We start from the raw sequence: 12,057 nt of genomic DNA, 5'->3' as shown, positions 1-12,057 counted from the left end.
AGATCTAATTCATAGAACTGTTGTAGTAGCTACAGAAATAGGTTTAACTGTATGAGCCTCTGTTTCAGATATGGGGAGCAGTAATAGAGCAATGTGGTGTTCATTGGATGTCTCTGTCTCCAGGACGGATAATAAGACCAGTTAAAATATTGGGGGTCCTGATGTTTTCATTCACAGTATTGCAAATGTACCACATCTGATTAAAAATATGAGAGGTGCATTTCTGCCAAGTATTCTAATATTACCAGAGGAATTTCACCAGCAACATGGTTTGCCATCCAAGATAATATCTTCAGTATATGTGAAAGGACTCTCGTCAAGTGAGATAGAATCAGATGCTGCCCTGAGATCGCTACACCACCTGAACTGAATCCATCTCTTCCCAACTGACTTTTCTTCGATGACTGTGACATCAGCTGTGCAATCGTTTTCGGTGAAAACAGCTACTGCTCTTGAAAAAGCAGTTATTTTACAACAAATTGCAAAAGAAGCATTAACTTCTGCATGGTGGATGACAGCATGGCAGAATGGTTTACAATTATGCAGAGATAAATAAAAGGGCTAGGTCATTCCTTTGTTCGACTCTTCGCTGACACGAGCCTCATGGAGGGGGGGGGGGGAACTGGAAGTAATCTGATGTGTCTCTGTTGCATCTGCTCTGATTTCGTGCCTTTAAAACTGTAGTTTCATTCAGTTGTGAGACGATTTTAATCATACATATTTGTTATCTAATAATGCAAATATAATATCTAATTAAAATAATTTGTGTATATATTAGTCAGTTTTCCTTTTAAATTCTATATTTAAAGTATCCTTTATGTAATATGGCTTCTTCTGCTGTAGCAACGTGCCGTAACATTTATAGAAATACGAAAGGAAGAAATATTATATTTCATGCTTTCTGCAAGGACAATTTGCTTTGGACGAAAGAATGGATACATAAATGTCGAAGACAGGATTCTATTAATGTGAAAAATGCAAGAATTTGCAGCGAACGTTTTCTGTGCAGTGATTATGAAGATGACATGAGAAATCGCTTGCTTGGATTGCCGCAAAAGAAACTGTTGAAATGCAAATCTGTGCTGAAAGTAAATTTATCGTGTGCAGTAAACGAAATAACACCAAGAAATCGGAGACATTTGAAAAGAAAACTAATACAGAGTGCTTTTGAAAGACTACACGAATTAAGCCCAAAGAAAATTTATTTTGAGGCCGAGAACGAAATTGAAGCTGACAATAATAAATCAAATGTGAATGATTTTGAAATAAAACTCACAAGTGACAATGCCCTATGTGACAATATCCCTGAATGCCCAGAATTCAGAAATTAAAATCCCAAACAGCAAAATTTGGGGAAAAAAACGGCACAGATCGGAGAATTTGGAAAAATGTCTAAAGCATATTTTTACAAAGACGCAGATTAACGCATTGCTAGAGAAGAAGGAAAAAATCACGTGGACTAGTGAAGATATTTCACGTTGCATTGTCATAAGAGCTCTGTCATCTAAAAGCTACGATTTTTGGAAAGAAAAAATGGGAATTCCTTTACCTAGCACTAGCACATTAAAGAAATGGTGCGCTAAATTTTCATGTAGTCCAGAAATTCAGAGTGATATTCTTGCTGTAATGAAGAAAAGATGCGAATATTTGAATTCTGTAGAAAAAATATGTGTTCTCAGTTTTGACGAAATGCACATAGATTCTAAACTCTGCTATGACTCTAAACTGGACCAAATTCTTGGTCCTTTTCAAAAAGTGCAGTTTGTTTTAATCAGAAGTCTCATTTCGCAGTGGAAACAACTAATATTTTTTTATTTTAACACTCCAATGAAGAAAGAACTTCTTTTTTCACTGATAAGACTTATTCAATCATCTGGAGTAGAAGTGAAAGCAACAGTGTCTGATTTAGGAGGATCTAGTACTTTGTGGAAAGAGTTACAGATTTCAATTCATAGTTCTCAGTTTCCAAATCCAGTATTGCAAACGAAAAAAATATGGGTTTTTGCAGATTTAGTGCACTGCCTCAAATTACTGAGAAACCACTTTTTAGATAAAGGTTTTGTTTTAGAAGATGGAACTGTTTTAAATGTTGATATTATTAAAGAGGTTTTAAATAAGGATTCAGGAAAAATTAAATTGTGTCACAAACTAAAACCAAATTATTTAATGGTTAAGGGAAACAAGAGACAAAAAGTCGCTCCAGCGAAAACATTATTTTCAAGAACTACCACAAAAGGTATACCCCACCTCATAGGAAATAAAAAAGCATCCAACTTCTTTGAGTTAATCGACAATTTTTTCAATATTATGAATAGTACCAAAACATACCCTCCTTCAGATAAAATACTTAAAGCATATGTTTTTTTTTGTTTATTTTTGGATTAAATGAACATCATGAAAAACAAATTCAAGTTTTGGAATCAATAAAGAAAGTCATTGGTGGATTAAGAGTTCAGGGAAAAGCCAACTTACTGCCTTTCCAAAAAGGAATAATAATTTCAATAAATTCTCTTTTTGGCCTACACCAGGATTTGAAATCATCGTATGATGCTAAATATATTTTAAACTCTAGATTAACTCAGGATGCTCTTGAAAGTCTCTTTAGTCAGATTTGAGGGCTTGGTAGATTTAATGACCATCCATCACCTAGTGAAGTTATACGCCGCTTAAAGCAATTAATACTCGCTAATAAGCTGCCAAATTTATCTTCAAAAGTATGCATGACTAAAGAAAGCAGAAATATTGATTCATATTTAACATCAGAAATACTTGAAAGGGCTTTGAAAACTGAGGAGGAAGATGCTTTTCCATTAAATACTATTGATGATTTGGATTTGGATTTCATAGAGGAACCTTCTCCTATGGCTTGGGAATTAGAATTGAATTCCTACGGACAATTTTCGACAACCGAAAAAGAAGCATTAACATATGTTGTTAATAACATCATTGGGAACAATATCTAAAAACAGTGCTGATGAAGCAATATTTAATTCAGAATGTATTAAATTATTGTCCTTAGGAGGTTTCACTAAACCTTCTCATTCATGGATGAATACAGTTTATGACTTCGAAAACATATTTTGTGCAGTTCATGGTACAACTTATTATAAAGGGAAGCATGTAATTGGCTTTTTAATTAATAAACTGGAGAAACATTATCCTGAAGTTAACAGAGAAGCAATTCGTTTATTTTGCAGAGTGAGAACTTTAATTAGAATACGTTTCTTAAATAGAAATGCATATGTTTTTTCCCAAAGAAAAGCAACCCAAAAGGCAAAAAAATGGATTGCTTCGAATGTGGCAGCCAATAAATAATGTTTCAACAAATTGTAGTTGCATTGCGACTGTACAAGTAAGCATACATAATATGTTTTGATTTGAAATATTTCTAGATGCCATATTAGAAGTTAATAGCATAAAGCATATTTTAAATGAGAACTAATTCTGTTAAGTTATTGTTACAGTTATTTTTATTGTATCCTCTGTTATTATTGATTCGATTTTGTGCTAGCTTAGCATTCTAGATAAAATATATATAAAGTATAACATTAAAGTAATTGGCATAAGAACACCTGCCCCCTTAACCCCCACTTTTGAAAAATTAAATAATTATTTTAGGTACTATGAGTAAAGTTGTTTTGTCTTAATTAAGATAACAATCTTACATGTATTTATTTAAATGAAATATTGATGTAAGCCTAAGTTACAAAATTATTAAAAAAATATATGTTATTATATCGAATCTGGAGAAAAATATGCCAATGTAAAATTTACAACTAGGCTGAAACTCAAACTTAGATTAGCAGAAATTTTGCCATATAGAACCATACATGTTTAAAACTATGCCAATTTAAGGTTGTTTTTTGATTAATTTTAAATAGCTGTTATTATAGTTATCTTAGAAGCAGTAGTACAGTTCTCTTAGTTAACATGCAGATAAAGAAATGATTAGAAACAAACAGGCATTTAAAGAAAAAAAAAAATCCCTGCAAATAAAAAAAAAAGGAACTTTATGCTAAAAGTAGTGTATTTTATCTATTATTTTAAAATTGAGTAAGTACTATTAAATTTGTTAATGTTCAGTGTAAAATGCATACCGCAGTAACATTGTCTCTTCCAAATTATTCCAAACTATCTTTCACACACAGCTCATTTTAAACGCTGGTTCTTCAAATTTAAAACGCTAATTTCTATGTTGTCAATTGCATCTCTGCACTCAGTGGCATCATTGCTACATCATCACTCCCCACTGCCTGTTTCAGGGGGAAAGGCTCTATGAGCTAGCCCTTCTCTTTTAAGTCCTGACAATTATGACTGCAAGGCATCCAAAAAAAGGCATCACTACCAAAAATCAAGATGAGAAATTTTATTTAAATTCATTGATGTGACAGAAACTGTACAGTTTGTGAAAGCTTGGAAGCCATTTCAAACTGGCATTGAGCATATTGAGTATTGTGAAACTCTCAAAAGAATTACTTTCAGAGGAGTTTACATTTTTCTTACCAGGCAGGTTGACACAAGGTGCACAGGAAAATGCTTTTCACAGATTAAACGAAAGTCGGGTGCAAAGCCTACTACTTTGCAAGCCAATAGAGCACTGAAGTTAGTGTGCCTATCATAGTTCATTTCAGATATCAATAATCGAAATTATTCTTCTGAAAGTGACCACAGCCTCTTTGATGCTTCTGAATTAGAGGTTGCTATCAGAAAAGAAGTCTCACATCCTACCTCCACTTCTGTAGTGCCATCTACGTCTTCTCCAGTGGCAGTGAAACGCCACTTGTCCCCAGCTGTGGAAGAAAATGATATACATTACATTGCAGGAACTATATATAATAAGTTTTTGAAAAAAAAAAGCATATGTGAAAATTGTAAAACAACTATGACCATATCAGAAGACATGTTGGAGCCTGACATACCCGAGCATCATATGATTCTTACAAAACATAGCAATAAAGGTGGACTGAAGGTCATCTCTTCAGGAATGTATCAAATATGTAGGGAAGCTGAACAAGAGTTCCAAAAATGTAAAGATGTACTCCTTCATTTACAATCAGCAATCACAAAAGAATTAATTTAAAGAATAATTGATAAATGTACGCATGGGACCAAGCCAGAATGCTGTAATCTTAAGAAAGTAATTATTGATATTTTTTTAATTACCAGATGCAAAGGCCCTACACAGCATCTTATCAACAAAAGAGCCCATAATGTTTCATATTCATCAGTATCAGTCAATAAGAAACAAAAAGTAAAATAAAATAAATTTAGAAGATATGTATGTTTTATAATAAATAATTTCTGTGTTTTATGTAATATGCATTACTTCTTCCTAGGTTATGAGTATATAAATTTCTGTGTTTCATGTTATATGTGTTACTTTCTCCTGGGTTATGAGTATATTATAATGGTATTATTTTCTTGCTTCTAATATATAGAAATATATAGCATATTTTCCAGTATAAAATTTCAGTTAAGTTTTACTAAATAGTATGGGAAAGCAAATTTGTTTCATGCATGTTCTTTATAATACTTCTATGAAATTAATTAATTTTAATCTGTACACAATTTTTTTTGTTAATATTGAAATGTTTTTCTTTGGGTACATTTTTAAGTACACGTGTGATCATGTCAGACGACATGCAATGGAAAAATGATAAAAGATGTCCAGTGTGCATAAATTTTCCCATTATGTTTGATTTTGAAGTACTGGGTGATTGTGCTGTTTCATTGAATCCTCATGAATATGTGTTTGAAATTTGACTATTCAGTGAGAGTGTTGTACTTTAAAAAATTGTGTTCCTTTAACAAAATTTCAGGATAGTAATTTTCACTGTCATACTATATATTATTTCTCAGTATAGAGGGTAATGGGCAAAAGAAATTATTAAGTGTATCTGTTTTTGAAGCATAATGGTTTTATTCATTTTAGTAATGCATGAATAAAAGATAGTATGTGTTACTTCATTTTATCTAAATTTCAAGGATAATCTTTTTCATTGTTATACTGCATGCTATTTCTCAGTGTAAAGGATAGTCAAAATAAATGCATAATGTAATTGCAATTATATAATCTAATCACAATTACAAAACAATTATAATTGAAGTTACATTTTAATTAGAGGTTAGTTTAATACTTTAAACTAGAGGCTATTTTAATACTTTTAAATTTTCGCAAAATAAGGTCCCATTAAGGTTCATTTGAAGGAAACTATGCACAAATCATAAAAAAAAAAAAGAAGTTATGCTACATTTACATATTTTGTACAGTACTTTCTTGTTACGATGCTGCTCAATATATAGCGTTTTCTAATAGAATGCATCTAAAACCTAATGTAAATGACATTTTCAGAATTGCCTAAAACACTAAATTGTAACATTTAAAGCAGCGGTTCTCAACCTTTTGACTAACATGTACCATCTAAATAAAAACTAAAAAACTTAAGTACTGCCGCTACATTTTACAATGATTATTTTTCAATTTCTTAATGGAAATATTAAAAATAAATATATTTTGCCATTTGCATAACCTGTTGGCTATTTGTATTAAATATGCATACATAAAAAATATTTGAGATTAAAAATGGGTTACCCATTTTTATTGGGGTTGCCATTTTTATTATCAAAATTTAAGTTATAATACTTTAATTCTAAAATTTGGTGTGAAATTTGGGAAATTTTTGAACCAAATTTAAGAGAGACAAATTTCTTCATGTCTGGTCTTATTTCACTTAGTTTTAACAGGAAATTATGATCCGCTTTTAGTTTTGTTTTGCATTTAATTTTTAAATATAACATGGAAGAAAATACTTGTTCACACAAATAGGTTGTGCAAAAAGGCAATCAAAATTTAATAGCTTTATTTGAAATGTCTTTAAAGTTATTTTTCGGTTCAGCCAAAAGTTAAGAAGTGTATTATTTTTTAAATCTTCAGTTCGAGTTCGATCACAGAAAATTTCTCTCAATTTTTATTTTACTTCACAAGATTTTTTAATTTAATAGTTGAAAATAATTTTTCTTTGCATACCACCTATTTTTTTCTTGTGTACCACCAGTTGAGAACCCCTGATTTAAAGCATTAATCTAATTAGTGGATTTTATTGAAGACCAAATTTGCTGATATTGAAAAGCTATAATATTTTTTGAATTATAATGAATGCTGTGAGACTTCAGCAGACTTAATAGCTCTAGTAAAATTCAGGATCATGGTAATTTAAAGGAAAGCAAAATAGGAATTGAATATCAGTGCAAAAAAAGAATGCTTTCATAATGAAGCATTGGATACATATATGTTAATACTATGCAGGTGAAAACACTGAGGACTAATTTAAAAACATCACATTTTTCTAAAATAGTGATATATTTTTATTCTTTAAATGAGATGCACATATAACTCACAATTGTTATTTTAAAATTATAACAAAATACACTATGTTCTTTTATTATACTAAAATCCCTTCGTCCTTGCACAATTATTTATTCAGCAGCCAAACTATAACTATAGATATTTTTATTATGTTTCTGTCATCCACATCGCTCCAGTCCAGCACCATTATAAACGTAGGCGTCTATGCTGTGGGGTCAATGGCAGTCTTCTTAATGGATTCCCTGAGTGCAGGCCACGTTCAACCAGTCGACGGCAAATGGTTCTGGTCGACACGGGAACATCCACGGTATCTTGCACATGTTGCAGAATCGCGGTATATGTGACTTGCGGGACCGCCACAGCTTGTCACCGGATGCGTTGATCCACGTGTGCTGACGTCACTCTGGCTGCACCTGCACCCCTCCTTCCCACATTTCCTTGTTCCAACCATGTTCACCATAGCCGATGCACCGTGCTTGCATCCATGTGGGTATCAGCTGCGATTTGACGTAAGGACCAACCCGCCCTTCTCAGTCCGATCACCATACCCCTCGTAAAATCATCTATCTGCTGGAAGTGCCTCCGTTGACAGTGGCCTAGCCATTCTCTCCTATTACACATATCATCCGGGACAAAAACCAACTTTCTTCGATAATTCATGTGGCAGAAATAACTACACGAATATTACACATTCTGCACGTTCCTTCCCTTATATCTTACTTCATGTGCGTCAGAGAGCTGTGCATTTCACATCATTCGCATAACTCAGTGACGTGCGTCTACTCTAAAATCTGCATAAATTTCTGACCACTCCTTCTTGTTGTTGCATATTCAATGTCGAGCAGTGTATGTTATTCTCTACAAATCCTATAGGCAAATTTATTATTCTCTATTCAACAGTTATGTAGCTTCTAATGTATATAGCTATAGTTTTATAATAATTGCATTTACTTTGGTCATTTGAGTATGCTGGTTTTAATCGATTCTATCGTAATTGTTTATATAAAAGTGTGAATTTTATATTTAATTCATAATGGGATCTACTAACCTTGTGCAACTGTAAATTTTGTATTTAATTAGTAATGTGCTCTTACCTTTTTTTTGCAAAGCAACCTTTTGAAATTGTTTAGTAAAATGAATCTTTAGTAATATCCAACAAATAGGAAATGTAACTGCTAAGTAAAGTAATAACAAACAGCTGTATTTAACATCCTAGCATCGAATGTATATATTATGCATAAAAATGTCTATATAAAACTGTATGTATATGTGGCCCTATAACCTTTTGGAGAATTGTTAAAAGTGTCATCCGACCTGCTAGCTATAGCCATGGATAACAAGTATTAAATGGCATCTGCCAACATAATTACACCAAGAGACACGTTAAATCTTAGGGTCTGTAGTTATTTTGGTAGTGTTTCCGGTGTGCCTTCCATCAAAATTAGGGGCATCAAAATTGTCACATGTGTGGTGCTCAAGGCTCTTGCTAACAAACAAGCTTAGAGCATGGACCTTATAAGAAATAGACTAACCCAAACGGGTTTTCTCCCTCGTCTGAGGCGTTGCCAGCTGTCACCTCGATCACATCTGGAAGAGTAGGGACGACTTGCAGAAACTTAACATTGGTTGCCTATTGTAGCTTGTATAATTGTCATGAAAAAGCTGGTTGTAGCATCTCATTTCACAAATTAGAATTTCTACATATTTTTATTTTTGAAATTGAGATTGATTTTTAAAAATTTAGCATATTTATCAAGCATAATTATCATTCCAAATAGTTATAAAGCTATTGCATGCTTTCAGGGCTGGATATTTTTTTAGCTTTTTCTATGTTGTAAGGAAATTTGTAACTACTTCTTTTAGAAAATAATATTTTAAATCTGAACTAATAGAAAATTTCAAACAAACAATTTTCTCTTGCAATTTTTATGTTTTTTATTGGTGTAAATAAGTAAAAAATACTAAAACATTTAAAAACGAATTTTCGAAAGTTTCGTTTAAAATTCTAAATTGTGCTGCTTTTTTAAAATTATAGATGAGTATTATAGCATAATTTCTATAAAGGAATTTTATTTCAATTATATTTCATAATACATCATAGTGATAAACACTTTTGACTCCTTAATAATTTTTATACATTTAATTCTAATATTAAAATTGTATTTAACCGTAACAATTAATTTTGCTTGTATTTTATAGTGATTATTTTTTAAATTTATTTTTAGTTCTGCATAAGAATTTTTTTATTTACTGTTAATTTAATTTATTAGCCCAAAGCGGCGATAGCGTAAAAAGGCTGTTAGTTTCAAAGCGGCATTTTGCGCTGTTTTACTATAAATGTCCGTGTTTCCTTACAAATTGTTGTTACCAAATATTATCGCCCTGTATTATATGTAAAGAAATTAAATAACGAAGAATCTGCATGAATACATGTATGTTTCTCGCACTGTGACAAAAATGACAATATCTAGAGCCATCAAATTTTGAATAATGTTATCCTCCACTCGAACATGGGCATCTGGACGGCCGAATTTCGAATTTGTTTTAATCTATTTCATATTTTGTAAAACTAACTAATTTTTGATTAACAAACTCAACGAGTTCAGAGCCAGTACTGTACGGAAAATAACAGTTTTATCTCCAGTGCGGAAATTCTAAAGATATGCCGTTTTCAAATGTATGTGGTTTACGGGCGAAGAACATGATATTCAATAAATATAGGTAACACACAAAATTTTAAAAAAAGGTTCTTTTTGGGCGTAATATAAAATCTGAGTGCTTCTAGATTTTATTTTATCTTTTTTCTTTTCCTTCATTAGGCTCAGAAAATTTTATGCTCCGAAATTTATGAATTATTAAAATAACTAATCCATTTTAATGTTAATAATTTAATGATCATATAGTCAAATAAATATGATTGTTTCGTAATGTTATTATAGTTTGGAAAATCTCTGCCTGGAAATGTTTATTAAATTTTTTAAAAAAAATTATCAGATCTTGTTTAATTTTACTTTATTTTTACGCAAAATTAAGTTCATAAGTTTTGTGTTTTTACCGTTTTACCAAAGTAAAGATGTTTGTACAAGAATTACCGTGAAAAAAATGCGCGAAATGCAGTAAAAAGTGCTTTAATGAGATATATTAAATCCTATTTTGAAAAAACTGTGGCTTTCATAATCTCATCACTATACAACGTATCACATTTAATAATTAAAAAGAGTTATGTGATACAAACGACATAGGTTTCAGTGTTAAAGTAAACCAGATCGTCCCTACTCTTTTTCGCCGACATGTCGGTGACGCATGCCCCGCCCACTGGGTTAGTCTATCTCTTATAAGGTCCAAGGCTTAGAGCAAATGATGTCAGCATGACTTCACTTAAGTGACACCAAGGAAATGTCAGCAAAGTGACGTCACAACTTATCATGGCCGCCGTACAGTGTACGAATAAGACTACGAAACATATTGTTAAATAAAATTACACTGACTTTGGGAGCAAATATCAAGTCTCTTTAGGTGTCATTTGCACAAAATACCATTGAAACTTTCACTGGTCTTTTCGATTTTGTCATATATTCATCAGTCTTTTAACTATCGTTTACACATTTTCATGTAATTATATTTTATTCAGTTTGAAACATTTATCTGCAATTCTTGTGAATTTTCTATATACTAAGTAAAAATTCATTTATATTAAATATTAAAATTAGAACGAGTGACCTTATAAACATTCAGTAATGAATAGTTAACATGTAGACAACAGCGATCAGAAAGTAAGCAAAACCAACTAGAAATCGGACTATGGCAACGGCCATGATAAGTCGTGATATCATACCTTGACATTTAATGGCTTCATTTTCATTGTATGGGACATACGGGGAAGTCCATTGATTCTAACCTCCTTGAACAAGACCGACATCCCACTCGGCCGCACATAGTCGAAATTGATTCCTACCTGAGCCATGTAGCTCGTGAGCCTCGGTTTCCCGACCACTGCACTAGCCAGCTAGTTGCCCTCCTAATCCTCAAGATTGTGTAAATTTCCGAACTATGAGGGAAGAGAATCAAGATGATTTAAACCGTGAAACGCTGTTATGCCTTTTTCTCCCTCTTAGGATAATACCTCGCACCATCATCGAATTCCATGGTGGTAATTAAAGCATTGGATGGTTCATTAAAGGAATAAAATTTTTCTGAACTTTATACTGTTGTGATTATATTTACTGTTTTCCCTAAAATAAAAAAAATTTCTTTTGTTTGAAATTCTGTCTTTAGGACACAATAAATTTCAAATTTTTATGCTGAAAAGTTTAAATTAATGATGTTTACAGATACATAAATTCTGTTTAAATTTAAATTATTTAGCACAAGTTTTCGTGCTCAAAAATACTAATTAACAACAGATATATTTGTTTGAAATATAAGATTTAAATTTTTCCTCGTGATTTGATATGCTATGTACAAAGTGACGATTTTTGACCTGCAACCAGCATGAGAGTCGCCTATGCAGAAATCGTCATTTATTATTTTGCGTGAAGCTGTTAAAAATGTACGATGTGGTTCATAGGAGATTTCATAATAATTGTTATATTTTTTATTATGTATATTTAAAGGAAAAAGAAAGACACTACCCGTGGTGTGGTAAAATACAAAGCATTGGTAAGCAACGCCTGACAGGGTCTCTTGTAAGT

Source organism: Stegodyphus dumicola, chromosome 11 (genome assembly GCF_044657685.1).
Source record: "Stegodyphus dumicola isolate Sdum_Otavi_A_Nest chromosome 11, ASM4465768v1".
NCBI lineage: Eukaryota > Metazoa > Arthropoda > Arachnida > Araneae > Eresidae > Stegodyphus > Stegodyphus dumicola.
This window is presented reverse-complemented; position numbering follows the sequence as displayed.